The sequence below is a fragment of the Tauraco erythrolophus genome, chromosome Z (assembly GCF_009769465.1).
Source record: "Tauraco erythrolophus isolate bTauEry1 chromosome Z, bTauEry1.pri, whole genome shotgun sequence".
Lineage (NCBI taxonomy): Eukaryota > Metazoa > Chordata > Aves > Musophagiformes > Musophagidae > Tauraco > Tauraco erythrolophus.
In genome coordinates, this window is record NC_141496.1 from 4,209,345 (window position 1) to 4,234,436 (window position 25,092).

The window sequence follows — 25,092 nt, forward strand, 5'->3', positions numbered from 1 at the left end:
ACTTGTCCTATGAGGAGTGGCTGAGGGAGCTGGGACTGTTTAGTCTGGAGAAGAGGAGGCTCAGGGGGGACCTTATCGCTCTCTACCATTACCTGAAAGGAAGTTGTAGGGAGATGGGGGTCGGTCTCTTCTCCCACGTTATGAATGACAGGACAAGAGGGAATGGCCTCAAGTTGCACCAGGGGAAATTTAGGTTAGAAATCAGGAAGAATTTCTTTCCAGAGAGGGTTGTGAAGTGTTGGAACAGGCTGCCCAGGGAGGTGGTGGAGTCCCCATCCCTGGAGGTGTTTAAAAACCATGTGGATTTGGTGTTGAGCAACATGGTTTAGGGACCCTGACAGTGCAGGGTGAACGGTTGGACTCTGATCTTGAAGGTGTCTTCCAACCAGACGATTCTATTATTCTATGATGCAGCCCAGGACACAGTTGGCTTTCTGGGCTGCCAGCGCACATTGCCAGCTCCTGCTGAGCTTTTCCTCATGCAACAATCCCAAGTACTTCCCTTCTGGGCTGCTCTCAATCCATTCTCTGCCCAGCCTCTACTTGTGCTTGGGATTGCCCCGACCCACATGCAGGACCTTGCACTTGGCCTTGTTGAACTTCATGAGGTTCTCACAGGCCCACCTCTCCAGCCTCTCAAGGTCCCTCTGGATGGCATCCCTTCCCTCCAGCATGTCCACAACACCACACAGCTTGGTGTCATCTGCAAACTTGCTGAGGGTGCACTCGATCCCACTGTCCATGTCTCCAACAAAGATGTTAAATAACACTGGTCCCAGTATTGACCCCTAAAGAACACCACTCATCACTGGCCTCCACTTGGACATTGAACCGTTGATCACAACTCTTTGAGTGTGACCATCCAGCCAATGAGAACCCTTGAATATTAATCATCATTCTTGGCCCCCTCTTCCCTCCAGGGCTTCATCCCACTGTACTCTTCCAAGGAGATCGCTGAAGAGGCTGAAGTCTGCTCTCCTGAAATCCAGGGTAATGAGCTTGCTGAATGTCCTCCTTGCTGCCTTAAGGATCTTGTACTCCACCATTTCATGGTCACTACAGCCAAGGCTGCCCTTGAGTTTCACATTGCCCACCAGCCCTTCTTTGTTGGTGAGAACAAGGTCCAGCAAAGCACCTTTCCTCGTTGGTTCCTCTGTCACTTGAAGAAGGAAGTTATCATCCATGCATTCCAGGAACCTCCTGGGTTGCCTATGCCCTGCTGTGTGCTGTCCCTCCAACAGATAGGAGTGGTTGAAGTCCCCCATAAGGACTAGGGCTTGTGAATGTGAGGCTGCTCCTGTCTGTCTATAGAGGGCCTCATCTGCTTGGTCTTACTTGTCAGTTGACCTGTAACAGACCCTCACTATAATGTCCCCTGTCCCTGCTCTCCCTTTAATCCTGACCCATAAGCACTCAGTTGGCTCCTCACCCATCCCCAGGTGCAGCTCCATGCACTCCAGCTGGTCTTTGACATAGAGGGCAACCCCTCCTCCTCTTCTCCCCTGCCTGTCCTTCCTAAAGAGCCTGTATCTTTCTGTTCCAACACTCCAGTCATAGATTCATCCCACCACATGTCCATGATGCCAGTAAGATCATAGCCCTGCAGGTGTGCACACATCTCTAGCTCCTCTTGTTTAACATCTCACAAGGCTTTAAGAACAGCTAAGGGTGAGTGCCAGGTGCTCTAAATCATTCGTGGCATTATAAAACATGGCTGGAATTTTAAGTTAATTATTGTGCCCTGTTAGTGGTTACTTACCAGGGCTGAGGTATGGTTGTGTTCTCCAGCTGTTCTGGGCAGGAGTTTTGCAGCTGCGTTTAGCTTTAAACCTTCTAGGCCCATGACAGCCATGTCCAATGCAAACTGAAGGTGTTTGAGCCCTTCCCATTTGGGAGCAAGCTCCACTGTCACGGGCTGTGGTGTGAGGTAAGTGTGCAGGTGAACAGTGTCGTTTCCACGCAATGCTGATGTACACATGGTAGGTAACCACTCGTGTAATGCCTAAATCCTTTAATTCACTTGAGTTTGTGGATGATGTGTATGGAGGGGTTGGAGTACTGCGGTGCAGTCATGTCGCCCATTCGATACACCTTCTTCCACAAGACAACAGCAAGTTTACTTCAGCATTGGTGGGTGGAGAGGGGATCAGGGATTTCAACTTAATCGAGGCCTGTACCACTCCAGGTGTGCTCCCTGCTCCAAGCAAGGCTGTCCAGTGTAGCTAGATGAGTTTTTGCTTTCATCTTCTTTCAGCAAGTTCTAAAATGCATCAGAATGTCTATTTAAGAACTTCTAACGAGAAAAATAGCGAAGAAAAGGTTAGATGGCTTCTTACCTCTTTGTTTCCACTATGGACGTATCTGGTTACTGCTCTGAGTGGACTATATCAAAGACACCTTCAAACCAACTGCAGAAGGAAAGTAAAGCTTATGAGACTGGTAGAAAGTCCCTCTACTGCACAGACAAAGAGCATGCAATGAAAGCCATGCTGCAAGAGCTGGTCCTTTTTGTCCACCCACCCATTTGCAACACCATTTTCTGGAAGGCAGGTGAGCTTCCTTAGGAGAGCTAGCTGCTAAAATACTAGTTACAGAAAGACTGCACCTATATAGCTGGAGACTGTTAGCCTGAGCTGGTTTCTAACGTTCATGCTTCCAGGTCAGATAAAACTGTCCAAAACACTCATGAGCCATGTAGGCAGGACTTTGGTGCCCAATGATACAGCACCAGCCTCAGGAAGTTCTGCACCTGTCCAGCACCAAGAATTCAGGCATTTCCAACACAAATTGACATCTTCTGTGTCTGCCTTTAAATCAAGGTGCTGGATACTAGAAAGCTTACCTGTAACTGCAAGCCTTTCACTATCAGTCTTCAGGAGCACAGAGGATTTGAGTTTGGAAATGAAAGAATGCATCTTCTGGCCGAGAGGACAAAACCTGACAGTTTAAGAATTCCTGCAAGAGCAACAACAAAGGGAGCTGCTTCCTAGGTTAAAAGACAATTGTGGATTAGGCAAACTGTAAAGAACACCATTAGTCCTAGGCAACTTTTTTTTTTTTTTAATGTGTATTTTTGACATGGGCATCAGTGACGACAGACAGGACACAGGCAACAACAATCCCATAAGTCAAATTAACACAGTATTTTTATTTCTTTTTTTAGTAGGTGATCATGCTACCATCACGACATCTTAAGTCTGTGTGTGTATTCGATGTGACACTCTAAAAACTTTCCATTTCCTTCCTGGTTTTATGAGGAAATGGTATCAGGACAAAACTAGGTAGTGTATCACACAACATGAAACACAAGTGATTATAACTTATCTAGGAAGTTATCCAGAGGTGGAATACCCTCCTTCAAGCCTCTGCATTTATGTGTTTCAGCCACAATGGGCCAAGGACGAGAATTTGCGTCATAAGGGTCTCGAGGCAAAACCTGCCAGTGATCAGACACGCTGTGGAAAAGTGTTGGATCTCAAGTTGGTGGTAATACCTAGTGGGAAGGAAAAAATAAAAAGGGATGAGCCAGCTACAGGAAAGAATCCAAACAAACTAGTTTATTATGAACTTCTGCATAGACGAAACCCTAAAAACACTATCCCAGAACCTGGGTATGGTACTGTTAGCAAACTGCTACGTTCCAGGAGATTCTTTCAAGCCGGTAAAAATGAGACTAACACCAAAGAACTGCAGGAAGATCTAATGTGATCAAGTAAATTGGCAATAAAAAGGCAAACAAAATTCAATTTAGATAGATGGGAAAGCATATGAGAAAAATTATGTTTTATATGTAACAAGGCCTGAACCGATCACTACTACTCAGTTTGAGATCTCAGAGTTACGGCAGGTAGTACAGACGTGTTGGGTCAGTGTTCAGAAGCAGTCCAAAAGGGAAGTCACGTTTTAGTACCCATTATGAAAGGAACAGAAAACAAAACATTATGTCCCATGAAAGCCTGCATCTTGAATACTGTGTGCAGTTGTGGTTCTTTTATTGTAAAAGCAATTACTGCAGAAAAGTTTCAGGGAAAGGGAATACAGATGATCAAAGCTCCGAGCTGGCTTTCAGGCAAAGAAACATGCTTAGGAAGCTAGGATTCTTCAGCGTGGAAAGAGCAGAAACATAGCAGGAAGGATACGATGGAGGACGAAAAATTAAGCAACATGGACACAGTGGATAAAGATCGGAATGAGCTCCTGCTCATTTTGATGCAAAGGAAGCATCAGTTGAAGCTGGCAGGAGCAAGGTTCAAGAGACACAAAAGGAGGCAGTCCTTCACACCTCCTGATCAGTGGCAGGCCTGCGGATGCTGGTGTTTTACACTGAGAGGGAGGCTAACTTCATAAAGAAATCCATCGAGGGTTACTGAATTAATCTGAAAATGACTTCTGCACCAGGAAGCCTCTGAAAGTGGTGGTAGAAAATCAACTGGGGGAGTTTCACACCAGCTCAACTTGTTCTTTTGCTTCCCTAAGCGCTCACTTTCAGCTGCTGGTATAAACAAGACGCTGGGCTGACTCGACATTTAGTCTGACAGAACAGGAACGTTACATTTAACTGGAAATATATAGGTGTTTCCTTTGCCATTTCTTCATCTTCGTAGCAGTGTCATCTCCTTCTCCTCAGTATTCGGTCTGTGAAGAGCTGCTGCCTGTGAACTGAGACTTTGCTACCGTGAGAATGTTTGTAAGCACTAGTTTATAGGAATTATAATTAATAATCTTTCTAATTAATCCTTCCCCGCATGCTTAGATTGCTGTTTCAGCAAAATTCAACAGCAGTTTTGGCAAGGAACTAGAAAGGCAGTTTTGCAGAATATGGATGTTAACGTGCTATGCAAGTGGAGACTGAGAGCCTGGTACAATACACACCCTACTGAGTCTAAGCTTACACTTCTTTTTTGGTTTTCCATGTTCGGAAAATTAGTCTCTTTATGAAATTGTTTTAAGCTCTATGGAAACTTGGAAAAGGGAAAAAAACCCACAAAATACTCAAAACCCAGTCACACAAACACATGTGTAAATTGTTCCTTTAAGAAGTTAAATTGTCAGTTTAGACTTTAAAAGTTAAGTGTCTCTTATTTCGTCACTAATTATTTTAGCAGTTACCACACTCATGTAATTTGGCAAAGAAGCCCCCTCCAAAATAAAACATGACATTTAGAATCACAGAATCATAATCACAGAACGGTTTGGGTTGGAAGGGACCTCAAAGACCATCTAGTTCCAACACCCTTGCTGTGGGCAGGGAAACCCTCCACTACACCAGGTTGCCCAAAGCCTCATCCAACTTGGCCTTGAATTTCTTACAGTTTTACTGTGTGAGGAGTTCCAAACATGCTCCACGGAACCGATAAACTTTCTGTCATAATGTCCCAGGATACTCTTGAGGTGCATTTTTAAACAAGGGAAACAGGACACAGAAACAAACCACAATGCCAGAGGAAGGGCTCTGCACCACACTGAAAAGTTGAAGTTTGGCACCCTCTGCTAGCATGAAAGCCTGATGGAGTAAACTGCCAGAAAAAAGGAGGAGTAAACCATTTGTTCTGAACTGAAGATGCAGAGCGACAACACAAGGAAGCTTGGAGCTAATAAATTGGGAATACTTTAGTCTCTTTCATCCGCAGAGGTCTTTCTGTAATTGCATGTGAGTAACAAAAAAAGCGTTGTCTTACCAAATGACTCTTTTACAAGTAGGTGCACCTTGACCACAAACATTCCTGCCACTTGGGATTCTCCAAAAACATGTTCCCTTTTCCTGTTCAGCACACCATAGATCCCACCAACCACTTGTTCTGAGCAGTATTAAAAAAAAAATAAAAATCAAGTTAGATAGAAATCACCAATTATTAAGACACAGCCAGGCAGCATTAGCCAATGCCTCTAGACAGGTCTCTTGATGTTTTCTCCCATGATAGTTCCTCACTCGAGGAATTTCTCTCATGTGTAACAAGTGGCTTCACTCTCATTTCCAGGATGTCTTTCAGAATCTCTGCCTGCCTTCTCTGCCTCACATGACTGTGCAGTTTTCAATTGCTGTTTATATACTGACTGTACTGGATTGCCATTTACATACACAAAAATAAGGCAAAAGTGCACATACTGAGTGAATTACCTTCAGCAGTCTTTGGACACAAGAAAGCATAATCCTCTAGTGCTTTGTAACAAATGTATTTACTACAGGACACAAATTTTATACAAATAGGATCTCACCACACCTTATCTTAGAACTTACTGACAAGTTAAGTAACAAGCTGACAAGCACCCTGATAAAAACTGCACTTAAAACCCCACATTTGCTTAGAAACACACCATTCAGGCTGCAAAACCCCCCTGCTTTGTCACAATAGGTCTCGCAAGTCGTTGAGGTGAAAAAATTGTCCATTTTGCTCTTTTGTGCTTACTTGCACTCATCTTCAGCCCTGTGGCTAAGGTGTTTTTTAAGCAACTGAACTGGTAGATTACCTGCCCGCTGCTCAGAACAGCAGTCTCCAACTAATTTTTAAAGCAGGTTTTCCAATCGCTTTTAAGTCAGTTAAGACAAATTGGTATGTGAATAGCTGTACTTTGTGATAAATAAATACTTTTGGCATGGGATATATTTTCCAGCTTCTTTCATGGAAGAACTTCATCTGCCAGGAAAATCCAGTTATTCAAAGGACAGAAGTTAATGTTCACACAGCTCAAAAAAAGCTTATTAAAAAAAAAAATCCTTATTTCTGTGGGTTTTTTGTTTGTTTGGTTGGTTGATTGGGGTTTTTTTTAGGACACCCATCGTTTACAGTGACAGAAAGAAAGGAGGTGAAAAAAAAAAATCAAAATCATAACTTTCCCAAAGGTACTGGCAATTCTCAAAGAACAGAATAATTCACCTCCCCATCTACATTTTGCTGTTTCCATTTAACCCTTTCCTAACTTTGGAATGAAAAACCTCTTCTCAAACAAAGTCTTTGCATCGCTGATCTGAAGGACACAGAACAGAGCTGTCAGGGTTTACTGGAAGAGAATGTGGAAACACAACTGCATGTCTATCCGTTGCATTTCTGTTGGCCGTGTTGGGTTAATGGCTGGACTCGATGATCTTGAGGGTCTCTTCCAACGTAAATGATTCTATGATTTCATACATAATACCCTGTTGCACACCTGTAATGTGTAATTTCCTGCAGAAATGCCAGACAGATGGGCTCCAGAAGCCTGGGTTGTGCTGTAAGAGTAGAGGTGCACAGAACCCTCCTCGCAGTAGGAATGATTTGCCCACCACCATGGTGAAGGGCATCAGCGTGCAGAGTGCCATCATGGACATCAAGATGAAGACCTCTCACGTCCTCCTCACACAAGACACTCTGCAGTATTAAAAGGGGAAAAACAAGGTGTGATGCTACTCAGGAGTTTCTGAGATAAAAACCTTCACTTAGCAGGACTCTGGCCAGATTTAAGTCACTCACTCTGATGCTAAACAGTTACATTCAGACCAAGGCAGTGTATGCTACACACACAGCGAAGTCCTTCTTGGAAAGACTCAAGTGATCCTCTAGCATTTGAGAGCTCATGCTTGGAACAAACATTAAAATAACCAGACAACAATGCGTTTATTACAAGTTCTTCAGCGGGGACAAATTCCCACTAGGCCACTACTCTGTTCTTACCAGTTCTCGACAGTTTCTGAAGATTTCACATGAACAGAGCTCAGAGACATTTCAGTAACACAAGATACAACATACAGAACTACACTTACCTCTTTCATAACCCACTGGAAACCAGCAACAACACTGTCTTTGGTTTCATTTAGATACTGGACACCTTTCGTGTCCAAAAGATATTTGGACCGGCACCATCAGGTCCAAAGCACCAAATCCTATGAGCCTCAGACACATCTGTAATACTTTTCTGCCAGGCAATGCGCACGCTCTTTCAGTTCTTGACAGGAACTGACTTCCCCTTGGTCAATGCCCTCTGCCAGGCCATCAGGAAAGGCTCCAGCCTTCATATGCAGACTGTCGTGTTTATTGGGAGATTTGGATAAGCACACCTGGCTTGACTCTTCACCAACTGTCTCATGGTAAGATAAAACTGGGTCTGATTTCTGTCAAGTAGATCAAAGACAAAAAATGCCCAAGTACAAAGCTGATCATTTCCACATACCAATCAAATACCATTCAATCAAATGTGGCTTCTCCTCCTAAGGCAGTGTGTTAATGCTAGGTTCACTCAGTCATCCAGGCATGCTCTGCTAGCTTCATCATGGAATGTCTTTTGCATGCTGCAACACACTTAGGTCCTGTTATCCCTCTAGCAAATTCAGTGCCATACATTACTAAGCACTTTACTTCAAACCAGGACATTCCTGATCAGATTATAAAAAGACAATTAAGGTAAGTTGCTGTGGATTTTAGCAAGACCTACAAGACTGTTCTCATGACATAGCTCAAGAGTAAGAAATGTCACCACGCTGGCAATTCCAACAAAGAAGAAAGGCCAAGTTACCTTAAGAAGGGGTTTTCCTTCTTTATCTCCAACTTCAATATCTAGCTTGATACCAAGTTTCTCTACCAGTTTGGTTGCCTCTTCCTTCTTAAAATTCATAACGGCATCAAAGATCTAAAAGAAGTTTATAGCGACTGGAATCAGTAATATAACAGAGACAAGTTTTGCTTACCATTTATCTTAAACATGTATGTCTGAAAACCCTCTGCTTTCTCTGTTCTGAGCTTTCCTTTGAGAAACTATTTGCAAGGATCACACAGCTCAAAGATTCATAAATTATACCAAACATTTCTAACTCCACAGAAAATTTCAAAGTCCTGTCAGGGGTGCTTCACACATAAGACACACAAATCTTTAATCTAACAATTTGCAGAATATGTTATTTCAGTGAACAGACCATTCAGGTTCGCTGCCTTCTACTGCTGTCCCACCTTTTGCACATCGTTCTATACTGCAGAATTTTTCTGGTCTCTACAGAAAGTGTAGACCTACTTTACAAGAGGGACGGCTTTCCTAAGAGCTAACCTGCTAAACTAAAGAAAAAAGATATCCTTAAAGATAGGATCCAGAACTAGCTGGCAAAATGTCCTTGGCAACTATCCATCTGGGCTAGTGGCTGAGTTCCTGAATTTTCCAGTTGCTGGATCAGAATATCTAAAGACAACATTTATACCCAGCTTGAACTTGAGAAGTATCCACTTTTTCTGCAAATTTCTGCTTAGTTATTTTTAAAATAAAACTTTGTAAAGTTTCACATTTAAGCAGAGGTTAAAATAGCAGAAGAGTGGCTAATCCTTATTTGAATGTAGCAATAACTGTTAGATGTTTGGGGAGGCAAAAGGTGGCTTCTTCTTTGTTTAGGTTTTTGAGATTTTTCTACTACACTTAAATGCACAAATTTCAACGTGCATTTTTAGGCTTTACAGGAAACTGGGCACTATAAGCAAACCTGTTGCCAAGAATTCTCATACTCCACCCTGTTATCTATAACTGTCTTTTGAAGCCTTGCTAAAATAACTTAAATGCCACACAAGATAAACCTTGGAGTACCCAATGAGATACATCAGTCAAGGTAGATTAATTTCTTACAAGGCATCACAAGACAAGCAAAGAAATTAAGCTTTCGCACATGTATAAAGCGTTCAGTTAACGGCAAGCTGTGTACACATCACCTCACTTTGAAATTAACTCCATCGTTTAAGAGACTGGATTTGGTCCGTAATCTCATGTTGTGTAATAATTTTACCTGTGCAGTTCGATAAAAGCCTTTATGTTCTGAAGTTCTGTGGGTGAATCTTCTCTCTCTGCTCCTACGGAGCAGTTTATCGAAGCTCACCGCAGAAGGCACCGCACGGTATATCTGCGTTACAAAAAACTGCCCCTCCCAAACACATAAACATTTCTGTTGCAAGAGTTATAAATCCATGTCTCTAACCAGCTTCCTAAGCTGCCTGTGAAAGGTCAGTGTGACAGAAGCAGAAACTCAACACGTACTGTGTTATTTACTTATCAGCCCAGAGTTTTTTCAACATACCTCACTTTGAGCACTCAGCTGGAGGGAGTTGTGCTTTTTCACCTTTGGCAGTGAACATGGTTACATATATCTCAGCAAACTGCTTCAGCGTAAATGCCCAGCCGTGGAGACCAGAGCCAAACCCAACTGTACCAGTAACCGGATCAACTTTTAAAAGGAGAAAAAAAGTGAATGCATTTCACAAAACACTGATTTGAAAAGTATGAATTGCTTTCAGTGAGGGGTAGGATCAGTAAAGATGCCAAATATTTTCTGAAGCGTAGAACAAGGAAATATTTCCCCCCAAATGGGTCTACTGAATGTTACTTTGAAGCAAAAACCTTGCTTTCTCCCATACAGTGGAAATATTTATAAAAAAGTCTAAAATAAAAACTTCAGAAATATATTTGTAAAGTGATAAGTAGAATTTGGAGCATTATGACTTTGTAAAGAATACAAACTGAATTGTTAGTGAACTTTCTCTGGAAATTAAAATATAGGTGGCTCATTCCTGTCACACAGATAAAACTGGTCTGACTTTAGAATGGCTGAGGTTCATAGAATATAAGAATCAGAACACAATCCTAGCCAAGAGTCCGTTGTTCCAGTAACTAGATTAACAGGCAGTCAATTTCAGCCATAAAACCAGCCAGTACAGGACAATCCCATTTAAACAAAGTGAACCAGGTCTGAAAACTCTGTTGACGAGGTCTGTTTTGTAGCAATTTGGTGGAGAAAATAATGTCTGAAAGCAGCCTGATTCTGACAATTCCTTACTTTAACAGCTGGACCACCAGAGAAGACTGGCAGTTACTTTGGTTTTTTTATTTTACAATTCTCTGCTGCAATATAGGAAATACTATTCGTCTTTCAAAGCCTCCTTCCAGAGATATCCAGCATATTATGATATAATTACTGGGACAATAACAGAGACCTACATCTTCAGATCAGAAAAGAGCAAATTAAATGTCTTATCAGTCAGGAATAGCAGAAAGGCCATGTTTCTTGTAGTGTGAGTGACATAAGCAGCAAATTCAGGCACAGAAAGCTAATCTTCTGGCTTCTGGCCCTTTGCTTAAATTTCAAGACATAGCTTCCCTTCAGCAATTTCCTCCAGGCAAGTCTGACATTTGATGTTTGAATGACACTGAGTAACTGGCTTGAGGTTACTCATTTTGCTAGTGAGAAAGTATCACTAGAGGATAATCTGCTTTGTGATTTCTCCCCTCTCTCCTAGCTGCTTTCGCTCCCCAGTTAGCTGGTCTAAAATAATATCCCCAAAAGAAAAAGCAGGAAACAGTGGGGTGGCAGGGGACTGAAGAATGGCTCCTTCGTGTTGGCCAGAGACCTGAACTGCCATAAATATATGGAATTTTTTCATATCAAAACTGGTATTCTCCAAAATAGGATTTCAACTACAGCAAACTTTTAAAGTTGGTGGGGTTTTTTTACCATAATAATACCGATTGGTCCAGTTTCGCCCTCGTTGTAGGTAGAAATTCTGACACTGACATTTTCCACAATAGGCTGAAATGTCTGGTAAAGTTCCTCAGGCTCCAGCTGCAATTCCAGCAAAGCACGAGCCATTTTATTCATCGTCAGTACTGGTCTGATACTTTCTGCAATAGTCTGCCGCAGAACAGTCTCTGTCTGTACACAAACCCCTTAAAAAAATAAAGCACAATTAAAACATCCATTATATATATATATGTGGGCAAGATCTCTGATCTGCTTTGTACAACCACGACTGGGAAATTCAAACTGCGAATTTGGTGGTAAATCTCGGTGCTCCCGAAACTGTCGTTACTCAGTCGCATGTGCTGCTCCATTTTCTAAGAAGAGGCAGCTCCACTCCCTAGGATTTTGCTGAAGGATAGATTTTATTTCCTCAGTTACTCTACATTCAGCCCATGAGCTGTATATGGAGTGGATATAATCCTCTAAGACACAGGAAAGCACATGGGCTAAGTCAGCAAATCAGAATGCATACATTAGAAGTTAAACTTTCAGAGAAAGAAGCTTCTTCCATCACTCTTTTTTTTTTTTTTTTCCTGAAGACAAACAAATAAAATGCACTGAGGTCTTTCTAATTAGAAGAGCATGCTTACCTGAAAGACTGTCAACCACAAGAAGGGCACCATCAGTGACACAGAGAGCTGCTTTAACTTCAGAGAAGAAATCGACATGTCCAGGGGAGTCAATCAAGTTAATAAGAAAAGATGAACCATCCCTACAATGTTTGATGAAGGCCAAGTTGTTGTCTGAAATTTCATAATATGTAGAAATTGCCTGCAAGAGAAGACAATTTATTTTAATAATTTAATAATGTTTCATAATTTGCTGATTTTAAAATCTCCATTGGTGAGGTAACTCTACCTGCCTTATTACAGTGCCAATATTTCTTGATGTACTTAGAGCAAAAAACACAAGAAGACTGCCATATTTCAATTTCTAAAGTTCTTAGGATCTAAAATTCTGCTTTGGATGAAATTAATTTTTGTTCTTATTCAAAACCAACACCTCAAGACAGCAGTCACAGCATAACATCACTGTCAGACACTCGTAGAGTCATGCTCCAAATCACTTTACAACTTGTTAACTTTGCAGTTGAAGACATCAAAGACAGAGGTAATAGTAACAAGACACAGCCCACTAGTGGCTTGGAGAAAGAGAGTATTAGTCTGCAAGCAATCCAATAAAAATAAAAGTTACTACTAAGAATCCTTCCAAATCATCTTTTTCCATAGTGAGAAGCAGGTAAGAACAGTCACTAGATATCACTTACAAGCTCTGTTCCAATATTTCCCAGATTGCACTCTGAAGACTGTGAACTTCTGTTCTGTAATGCACAGCTTGATTCACGTGTCAACTTAAAAAAGATCCGACAAGATGCAAGGCTTTGAGCAAAGCATTTTTCTGTCTCCAGATCAAAAAGAAAAAGAAATGGAAAAAAAAAAAGACAGACACCAATAATTTCTATGTAGACTTGATTGTTATACCTCTCTCTTGCTCATCTTTCCATGTGTCTGTGAATTGTGTTTCTCTGGCTCTGACTGAAGCAATGATGCCCACTTTACACACCAGGGAGTTTGTCAAGGTTGATGTGCCATAATCAACATAAGCAACCACAGACATATTCCTAATATCGGACTTCTTGTCCATGATTGCTTGGATCTGGTCTCCTATGAAATTTACCTTGATGTGGGAATTAAAAAAAAAAAAAAAAAAAAAAGAAAACCAGCTATCGCTTCTTTTTAAAGCAAACAAAGGTCTATGCGAAATTTTGAACTTTTACTATTTGTTACTAAATTCACAATCTAAAGAAGAAATGACGTTATTCATACTTTTAAGCTTAGTATTACAGAGAGTTGTTCACATTTTTGGCATGTTTTCATACGTGTGAAGAATGGACATATAACCTAAAACAGGGCTCAGATTTTGTGTCACAAAATACCAACTGCCACAAAAACGAAGAATCCGCTTGCAGAGACAGAACAGCTCATCCCTGCCAAGTGTTACAGGAGGGTTAGTGCACACAACTTCAAGCTGCAGCTGTCATCAGAGCTTCCACACACATCCTCCTCTCCTCTCCTCCCACCACGGCCCCTCACTTGGCCAAGTCTTCCTCCCACACCTGCTCTCTGTCTCCCAGGGCTTTCCAGGTGAGCCACTCTCCCTGTTTCCGAGAGGAGGCTGGGTCTTCTCCTTTTGTAGCGAATATATCAGCTTTAGAAACCAATGGTCCAGCTCTGTCAAAAACCTCTTCCAAGACCTAACTACTAAAAAGCAACATTTTCAGAGCCCCTCTCACAAATAATATCTCAGAAATGTTTATCCTTTCCATAATTCTTCTATCTCTTGCTAATTCAATTCCCCCTCTTCAATCTCCAGACTGTTCAGCCTGGAGAAGAGAAGGCTCCGGGGTGATCTTATTGCAGCCTTCCAGTACTAAAAGGGGGCCTACAGGAAAGCTGGGGAGGGGCTTTTGACAAGGGCGTGTAGTGATAGGACAAGGGGTAATGGCTTTAACCTGAAAGAGGGCAGATTTAGATTAGATCTAAGGAAGAAATCCTTCCCTCTGAGGGTGGTGAGGCACTGGCACAGGTTGCCCAGAGAAGTTGTGGATGCCTGGAAGTGTTCAAGGCCAGGTTGGATGAGGCTTTGGGCAAACTGGTGTAGTAGAGGGTGTCCCTGCCCATGGCAGGGGGGTTGGAACTAGATGATCTTTGAGGTCCCTTCCAATCCAAACCATTCCATGATTCTATAATTCTAATTTGCAGGGAAAAAATCTTGACCCTCAGAAGCCCTGGTAATTACGTATTAAACACGTGACAACTTAGTAAAGGAAGACGAGATCTTACTAATCTCACTCAGCCTGTCTCATTCTGTAACGAGAGTCACCTGCAGGTCACAGGAGCACACTTCAGGTGGTTGCTCTTGCAAATCCCTTTAATGCATGAAGTGCTTCATAGGGACATAGAGAAAGAATTGGAAAGAAAAAAGTGATGGTGAATATTAAACAAACAAACTCAAAAATCACATACCACATCAGTAGCTTATAATAGCTGCTGAGGTGAAGACAAATATACCGTAAGAAACATTTAAACAGGTTCCTCATCTGTGCTCGAGTTGCAAATGACATAGAAATAATGAAGTATGAATTCCTATTGCTACACCAACCAAGGTTTCTAACACAGTCTGGGTCTTAATGAGCGCATCTGAACACAGGGAGCCTATCTTCTTGCAAGGATGTGAATTAAAAAAAACCCAAACCAGCTCAGCTCAAAATCTAATTATATATAGCAGACAAAACAAGGGCTTTTTACATGAACAGATACACTTCTGGTATGTAAGATATTGCTGCATATTTCCATATTAATGTCAGATCTTCAACATTTTCATCATACATTTTCACAAGAAAACAGTTCTTACTAACAAAAGAAATATTTCTAACTAAAATAGCCAACTTCTTGTTAGAGATGAGAAATATCCAAAACTAAACAGCACCCTGGCCTCTTCCCCTGTATTATTTCCCCACTCTCCTCTACATTTAAACTTTCTTGCACTGAAGGCCTAGTGTCTTAGCTGTTGCTACATTAGTGCTTTCTGCCAGGCATACAATACAATACAGCTGGACATGAAGCTTTCAGCCTCTAGGAAGTCAATACTGAGAGTCAAGCTTAGGTAAGTGGCCGTCCTTTATTTTTGTTTGGTTCATCCCTTGGCCCAAACTAGTATTCTTAAGAGCTTAACACAGCTGGCTCACTTCCAATTCACTTTGTGGTATCACAGCGGCTGTTCTTGTCAATACAACTTAGTAAACCATTCTTAAGTTCCTGTTAATTAGCTTGTTAATAAAATACAGTATATCAGAAAAGACAAAGAGCTCAGTTCAAGCATTAATATTAATGTCTTACCAGGCCTTTTGGCAGGAACTTCAAGATTACATATTAAATAAATGCTACACACTTCCAAACATATTGTTTACCACTTCATTTACACAAATGCCAAAACAGAGTTACCATATGTGGTGCTCTATAACAGGGAGAGGCACTGGCATCACAATTTTTTTTGGTCATAAATACAACCAAAACCAAAAAGCCTGATTAAAAAATAATAGTAATTTTAATTATAAATGTTTTTCATTAAAGAGCTGTTACAGAGTTTCTGTTCTGCTGTGACAGACAGCAGCCAGACCGAAGTTACCTTGCTACAAAATGCACGCTGTACAGGGGTTAAGGTCTTTCATATGCAAGAGCAAGGAAAAACCGAAGGAGATGAAAGCACTATCATGGAAGGGAGAAACATCACTGCTAATTTATTACAAACAGAACATCACTTTTGCCAAAACTTTCAAGTTTCATGATCGCTGCACCCAGAAAATGACCTTGTTCCTTTTAACTAAAGCATTGCATCATTTGGGTAGCCCTGTTGCTTATTCCCAGCTATCAGTAACGCCTCCAGAGCAGACTGTGCTCCTCTTCTCTCAAAGATGCTCAAATTCTTACTGTAATGAACCACGACATAGCTTCGATTCAGACATACATATTCTAAAAACAAAGAAAAATTAAACACTTATTGAAGCTGACACAGGTAACTAGAATGTCCATTTCATTAACCAGTAATATTTATACAATGAAAGATTACTAGAATTAAAAGGTAAAAAAAAAAATAAAAAAGGTAAGAGTAACAATAGAAACAATCAAGAAACGCACAGATGTACAAACATCTGTTTATCACAGAAACAGGCTGGTAAATTCTGATTAACTGGGGGGAAAAGAGACCCAAAGCAGGTGAAACGCACGACCAGAACGGCAGTGATTTAAAATAACGGGGCAGGCTTGCTGAGGAGAAAAACAAACTAAAAAAAAAAACCACAAAAAAAAACCCCAAACAGCCCACCCTGTAGTGTTTCTGCAAGACTGATTTCCCTGAGAAAACGCTGATCTGATTCAGGTCGGACCACTCTTCCTCGGGACCAGTGCGGTGCAGCACGGCAGAACACACACATTCACACACACACACACACGCCGCCCTCTCCCAGTCTCACTGGAAGCGATGTTTTTACCTCCCACCCTCACGAACACTGACGATCGGGGTTTTACCCCACGTCTGACACCGGAATTCGCCACACACGCGGGCGAGCAAAGCCGACGGACACGTTCAGATCGGTGACCTACCGACGAGCTGCGCTCCCCGTACTTACAAAACGAGGAGAAGCAGCGAGGCAGCGGCACCCTCCCCACCCGTGCGCCTGGCAGTCTTCTAATAAAAGACCATGGCGGGTTAAAAACTAATTAATCAGCTCAGCGGTCTCCGAGTCTCACACGCGGGCAGGCAGGGACGCGGCCGGCACCGCCTCAGCGTTACCGGGCGCCGCCACCCCGGACTCCTGTCAGCACCGGGAGGGCGGGAACCGCCGTCCCCCCACCCTCCCCGGCCGGCCTCCAGGGCTGACGGAGAACGTGGAGAAACTCCTGCCGAGCACCGTGCTCCGGCGACGGCCAGCTGGGCTGCGCCGACCCGCCAACCCCTTCCCGCCCGGCCGCTGCGCCTGCCGGGCAGCGCTGTGACAGGCGCGGCGAGAAGATGGCCGCCGCGCCCACAGCGCTCGCCACCTGCCCTCTTGCGAGGCGCGGGCAGAGCCCGGCTGCCTCGGAGCACCGCTGCGGGCCCGGCCGCCTCCCCGCGGGACCACTCACCACCGCGGCGGACGGCTCCGACTCCCACCTGCCGCCGCCGCCTCAGCCGGGCTGCGGGAGGCGGGAACGAGCCGCGATCAGCTGCTGCCGGGCTTGAGCATCCCCCTCCGCTCCCCGCTGCCAGGCGGGGGACTGCCTTCCCTCACGGCGGCGGGGCCGGGCGGCGTCCCTGCCCCGCTTGGCCGCCGCCCGCTCTCCCGTTGCGACCCTTCCCCGCAGGTGAGCCGCCCGCTCCCGCTGCGAACCTCCCGGCCGCTCCTTCCCGGGCTCCTCACGCCGCCATGGCTCCCACGGGTCTCCCGCGTCCCTCAGACTGGCGGGCGGCGGCTGCCGGGGTGCCGGGAGGGGACGGGAACCCCCGGAGGGCGCGGGGAGGCGGCGGCGGGCCGGTGGCGGGCACACCCGCCGCCGCGGGGGCTCGGGGGGCCCCGGGTTCATGAATTCCCCCGTGGCTGGGAACTCCGGGGTACTGCGTGGAGCTGGAAAGGAGTCCCGACTGCGGCCATCGGGCTCGTTCTCCCTCGTCCAGCCTCTGTCAGCTCCCGGGCAGACGTTAGGTGGAGCCCCGTCCCTTCCCCTCAGCGCGGCCGGCACCGGGGTCCCACCGCTCCGCTCCTGGGAGGAGCGCCCCGGCGGGTTTTCCCTGGTGGGATGCTCAGCGGCAGGTTGGATTTCTGGCTTTGGACAGGCTCGGTGCCGTCACCCCAGGTTAAATGGCTGGTCGCCTCCCTGTTGGAATGCGAAGACGGTGTCGCGTCCCTTTGAAAACAGCGTGCTGTCAGGAGCGGCACTAAAGCATTTCGCGTTTCCAGTACAGGCTTTCACCCAAAAACGTCTTCTAGAAATATCAGGTAATTAACTTGTCAAGCACAGAGTGAGCGCGCGAATGTCTTCACTGAAAGCACCAACGTCTGAGATCAAACTGAGGGAAAATTTATATGGTAGTACTTCCTAAGAATTGAGGATCGGAAAAGAAGAATATCAAATCAAACTATTATGCAAGCATATTGTTTTATATAAAGCACTATGGATGGAGTAAGTGGCTGTATCAGCCGTACAGAACGAACGGTCCTTGTCAGAAACCGCTTCCAGGCTCAAGTGTGGAAAAATACTATCCTGTTACTTTCAATAGAGCTTCTGCCCAAGGATAACTTGCAGGATTTTACTCAATTAAAGTTTGATACAATCGATTATGTGTAGGATACCAAAATAGCAACAGCAAGCACTCAGGAAGGAGCAGAAGGTGGGAATGTGATTAGGAAATTCCGACCTGCAGTCTTTTTTTTTATTTAGCATTGATTTCGGTGGTCATAAAAAGCCAACAGGAGTTCAGAATTACATGTTGCCTCAAAGGCATTACTTGTTTTATCAAAGAGCAAGTATTAGTTGCACCATAGTCCTCAAAGCAGTACTATAGCAGAGGAGAAGCTGGACCTGGGAGCTCCAGACCTCCTTCAGCCAAATGCTTAGCAACTTCACATTGAATAGGCTCTAAGCCCAATGTGTTTGCTGCCTTGTCAGTACTTGTATCCAAAACAAAGTAATCTATTTGAGCAAAGTCCTTTACTTGGCCAAGAAAGAAAAAAGCTGAGAGCTTCTTTTCATTCACCTCCTGTGACTTTAAATGCTGTTTTATTCATCTGTGTTCCCCAAACAAGAGTTCACCAGATGCTTACTGGCAAGCTTTTTCTACCCAAAGGTTCATTTTTCTTTTATCATCTCTTCCAGAGGTTGTGAAGCAGACATCAAACAGCTTCCTTTAATCAACCTGGTTGTGTCACAACAGAGGAAAAGCACTGTTGTTGTGTTCTGATGAGCTGGGCAGCACTCATACGGACTTCCTTATGCAGACTGAAGTTCAGCTCTGCGCACAGTTCTCTGCCAACATGGAGAGTTCTTTCTGAAGACCTGACGGCTGATTACAAAGCCTTTTCCTTCTGCCTGCGTGCATGCACATAAAAAATTTTAGGACCGTTTTGCACACCCAGCTGGTACTCAGCCATAATCCTATAAATGTCATTGAAATTAACTTTATTTTCCTTTTTTATTGCATTCCAATTTATGCCAATCTGTGCAGGAAACAAACCTTATAGAACTGTTGAATAGTTTCCAAGTTAACAGGCTTTCTGAAAAACACTTCAGTGTTTACTGGCTTGCCATCTTTATGGGTATTTTACCCTTTACACAACCTCCTTTCCATTTAAAAATCACATTTACACAAAGTATTTTTTAGCGTATACACTACCTACAAAAATCGTCTTCAGGTGTTAACCATTCCTCCTCCCACATATTTTTTACAAACAGCACAGCTTTCTTTTGTATTTCTGTAGCAATTATGGTTCTCATTCACTCCTCTACAGTGTCACCTTCAGCCATGGATACAGAGAGTGCTGTACTAAACCCATTCTGGTTGTAGCTTCACTAAACCCAATCAATAGGGTCAACTAAATTGTGCCTGAAAAATGAAAGCTCTCCCTATAGAAATAGCTCAGCCATAAGTGAAAGGGCACAAGTGAAATAGAAGTGATATATTATTTTTGTACCTGCCTTCTGCACCGACTTGGATTTTTTCACATGCTGTGATATGGCCTATGGGGAATCTGAAATTATTTCATGTAAGTGACTAATTTTTCTGTGTTTACAGCAGCATAAGTAAAAGCAGACAGCAGAAAATTTTGGAAGTTTGAAAAAACTTTGAGAAGAGAGGTTTGTAAAAGTGTAGCTGAGGCTTCATGAAAAGAGGTTCGTCCAAACTGTACCCAGTGCTTCTTCACTGTTGTATTGAGGGTACAAAGAGCCAGAGTCCTTATTCAGTAAGATGTACTGGAACAGGAAAAAGATTGCTTTGTTGGTTATTACCTGTGCTGAGGAGAAGCCGTGATGGAACAGGAGGAGCCGTTTCCTGCTTCCAGTGAGTTTTTAATCCGTTTTCACTTACTGTTTTGCTCTGGATCCACTCCTTCTCATAGACGTGTGTAAGTTTTTCCGATGTAGTACCTGATGCGCTTTGGTCTGGATTCTGCGTTCCATTCGACTCGGATAGGTTTGGCTTGCTTTGTAGTGCATGGAGTACTTGGTTTTCCATGGCTGTAACTGAGCCAAATGGTCCTGTTGTCTATACAGATTAAATTTGATAACATTCAGTGGTTTAGAGGATGAGAGTTATCAAAGGTTATTTGGACATGGACTTGTGTAGACAGGCAGAACCTTCTCTGGCTATCATCCAGGTTAGCTAAGTAGAAGGCAGCTCTGACCTGAAAGCCAGATAGCCTGTTTGGTCTGGTTTTGAGCTAATAAAATCTGTCTTTTCTCCTGGACCTCCCCCCCACTTCAAACCATGACACTCAGGGTGTGTGTTAATTCAGGGTGGCACTCCATTATCATTTCTGTATAGCTTCCACGCTGGTGTTACCTCAGAGCTTGAGAGTTTTGAGTGCATCTGAAGAGCTCAAGTCTGACTCATATATAGGATTTTCCTCAGAACAATTCAAATTTGAAGTCTACAACAGTAGCTTTCACTGTTATAGGTGCCTGATGAGGCAACTGTTTCGTTACAACTGATGATTCCCATAGTTTTTGGGCCACTAACAGGCACCAGTCCTGCAAGTTTTTCCTCAGTGGAGCATTTACCTCCAAATACTGCTGTGAATCTTCTGCTTTACAATATTTCTATATGAAATGGCAGCAAAACAGTGCCTGATCAATGCAGTAATAGAAATTCTGTGAAACTGATGCCAGTAAACCTTGTAAAGGGCAGAAAAGTTTACAATTCTTAATTTTTAGGACTGTGAAAAGAAAATCCTATTAGTTGTAACTTGAAGCTATGTGGTATAATAATCTTTAAAAGGCAGTGAATAATTTCACTACCAGTTTTGGGGATTTTCCAGGATAGCACTGTTTTTAAAGCTGGAAGTTTCCCTAATCTGTTGCCATAGGGTTTTTTTTAACTTTGCAACCTGTCATTGCAGGTAGCCTGTGGGTTTAGAACCTTGGCTATCCCACTAAACTTAATTTCATCTTGAAATTCAGATAACCAAGAGTATATAGTTATATATAAAGTGTGACTTCAACTTTTCTTTCCCTCATAGGCTTTTTCCTAACAGCATGCAGTTCCTTTAAAACTGTTAATCGGAAAGCTGATGAGTTCTGTTGCTATTTTTTATTTTTTAATTATGTGTTGGCTATAGTAAAGCAATCTCTTCAGATTTTGCTTCCACTTCAGAGATGCCTGGGTCCACCTCACAAAACGTTAGGCATTTAACAGAGATACCTCCACTGGAGGCCTTACATAGCAATGAAGAGAGACAGGCGTTTCAGGAAGGCAGTTCAGCTTTTTGTTTGCCTGGGATTTGTTGTGACCGAATGACTAGTAGAATATGCCACATGATATTATTTCTGCTCCTTCACTGGGTGGTTTGCAAGAATAGCCGGTATTGATACTAACAGATCAAAACAGCACACATGATTTTCAAAAGTGCCTTTATTCTGTTCTCCTTAAATCAGTGAGATTGCCGTTGTCATTGGTTCGAAATAGTTTGGCCCGAAAGGGCTGTTTTTGAAAACCCCAGCTGCAAAAATGAGTGTTTTGCAAAGACCAGGATATGTAAATTTGAAATGGATTGTGTGATCATTTGTGCTAGCGAAACACACTTGCTTGTCTGCATATACCAGATGAGCAAGAACATGCCTGAACCAAGTTCATGTACGGAGTTGAGGGTTGGTCTCGTAAGTAAGGCACCTGACTTGGTTTGGGAAAAGAATGAAAGACATTGCTGAAAATCTACATCATCTCTTTGCCGGAAGTCCCTGATTGTGAATGAAATTAACAACGCTTCCCTACCTTATCATAATTTATTAGTACAATATGTCTTATAAGTGTGATTGTTTTAAATTATAATATTGGAAATGGTGATATGAATGTAGAAATACTTATGTTTTATCAAAGAATCAGGAAAGTTTAGTAATAATGTTCCTTCAATTCTGGTTGTAAAACAGAATGAAAAGGAAGTGAAAGTACGAGGAACGAAGTGGTTTTCTGCTTCAGGAAGAACGCAGGCAGATTTTCTGCAGTGAATTAAATAAGAGCTACCACTCAGCTTTCTGGTGACTTGGCTACATTGAGAACATCTGCCAAATTGCACTGAAAAGGTCACATCTGTTTATCTGGGAGCAGGATATGTTTTGTAATTGGTTGAAAAGAATGGCATAGGCCAAGTGGCAATGCAATAAGGCTGCCCTGAGCAAAGCCAATGTGGAAGTAAATACAATTTCAAGAAGCTCTGCCAGGAGCAAGCAGTCTCAGTGAACCCACATGGGCAGGGTTTGAAGTCTCCAAGGAATCTCAGGACCTTTATTACTTAGGAAGTGAACAGATTAAAACTGAAAGCCAGGTTCCTTCACCGGTAAAACCACTGTGAGCACTTTAAAGTCTGGGGTGGAGGAGTTGACCTTCAAAGCCCATTCGGATTGGCTGCCTGGGGCATTCAAACGTTATCTCTGGCTACAGCCTGCCAAGGCAGATGTGCCCCTTTGAGGCGATGGGTATCACAGGTGCAGTGAGAGATGACTGGAGGAAGGGCACCCTCACTGAAGAGGGGTGGAACAACCCTCCATAATGATCATGGAATCATAGAATGGTTTGGGTTGGAAGGGACCTCAAAGATCATCTAGTTCCAACCCCCCTGCCCTGGGCAGGGACACCCTCCACTACACCAGGTTGCTCAAAGCCTCATCCAACCTGGCCTTGAACGCTTCCAGGGATGGGGCATCTACAACTTCTCTGGGCAACCTGGTCCAGTGTCTCACCACCCTCAGAGTGAAGAATTTCTTCTTTATATCTAGTCTAAATCTCCCCTCTTTCAGTTTAAAGCCATTGCCCCTTGCCCTATCACTACACGCCCTTGTAAAAAGTCTCTCTCCAGCTTTCCTGTAAGGCCCCCTTTAAGTCCAGGCTGATGAAGCAAATCCAGAGTTTCATCATCTTCCTTTCATATCACAACTATAGTGAGGCTTGTAATAATTAACTTTATGCACTTTTTTTTTTTTTTTTAAAGGTGACTCAATATAGTCCTCTTCAACCAGAACTGATCCAGGATGACTCTCTTAGAGCTACTGTGGGGACATCGAAAGCATTATTGCTACAATAACACCACTGTTAAATATTGCTGCTTATCTGAGTGATGATAGGATAATTATAAGAGCTTTTTGTGTAGTCTCTTATTCTTCTAGAGACTCCTGTCTTCTAACATAACTTCTTCCTTCATCTAGCAGCAGTCACGAGCACTTTACTATAATGATGAATGCATTCACCCTAAAAAATGGCATTATAAAAACTGACTGTAATCAGGCGTAAAAGTGTCTTTTGTGGTGCTGAAAATTTGTTCATGGTCAGTTCTTTACAAAGCTGTATTTTTCATTTTACAAGTGGAAGAATGAGTTTTATAATGTCTCTCTCTCCAGTGCTCCCTGAGAGCTGAAAAATAAAATTTGTACTCTTTAGTGTCCCTGGCATAACTCTGAGGCATCAGGTTTCTGCAGAACAGACAATTTTGTCAGTGAGGCATGAGACAAATTAGAATCTGAGCCATTCTTTCAAGTTTTTGTTTGGTCATAATGCCAACAGGTCAAGGGACCTGTTTTTGTCATTAGTGGGAACAGATAGGAACTTTTTTTTTATCCTTGGCCTGAGTGTGTTTCATAATCAAATGTTCCTTTAAAGCTGGAAAATTACGTTAACATCAGAAAAAAAAGAAAAAGGAAGAATTTCTGTCTTAGGAGCTGCCATATGTCTTTCCAGGTGGAAATACGACAGGGTGCAGTAAGGCAAGGATTGTGGAGGGACCCTGTTGTGCTTGACTGTTGGATAGCATATGGTGTAATAATGTTCCAGCTCTGACTGTGAATTTTCCTTCTCTTGTCTGCTCTGGCAAATATAACCATTCTAATATACGTTCAACTGTTCTGTTTGTGCCTAGGAATAGCGTGCTCCTCCATCATCAAAACTACCTATTAGGTCAGATCCCACTTCAAAAAGAACTCTAGAAGAAACAGAAAAGAGGTAAGAAAAATTTCCTCACCTGTCTGAATCACCTTTATAATGTAGAAGAGATTACAGAGGCTTGGATTTCAATGACCTTAATGGAGACTTTAGGATGCTGAAATTCCCAGAAAGGAATATCTCCCCATCTTGAAGCGATAGCTGCTAAAAAAAATCCAAAACAGTGATGGTCCTCAGCCAAATTTTGTGCCCTTTCAGTGATGCTGAGCTGCAATTGGCTTGGTCTCAGGACTTCCTTCCTAGCCTTGGAGGTGACTGCATGGAAAGTATTGCATTTCAGAATTTATTATTTATTGCTAAAGTTTCTCAGTGCACTCTTCAGGCTGTGATGCTGCAGAAATGTTAGCAAAACCTGAGTTTCTGTCATCTTGCTCTCCTGTGCTTGGCCAGCCATGCCTAGGACTGCACAGAGAGCTTCACATCTGCAGGGCCTTCGTTTGCGTGGAGTCCAGCGAAACGCTTCAGACAGTTGTGTAATCAGAGATTACAGCAAAAAATAAGAGCAGTTATATTTGCTTCAGTATCATCTTTCAGCGTCAGGTCAGTGTACAATGCAGTTCCTGGGTGAGGCGGTCACTTGTGGCTTCTGAGGAAAAAGCTGTAAATCTCAGGCAACTGGCAGTTTTGAAATTAGAAGCCCACACAGGGAAGCTTGTCTGTCATCATGAGCAGTTTAATGGCTGGCTTCTATTCTGAAGCTGGAGGGGGTTTTATGTTTCCTAAAACACATCATTATTATCTCTAGAGCTATTATTTGCAGAGTCCAGTCCTTTTTAAAACTCCCGTTAGGCTTTTGACCTCTATCATTTCTATCTGCACAAAATCCCTTACAG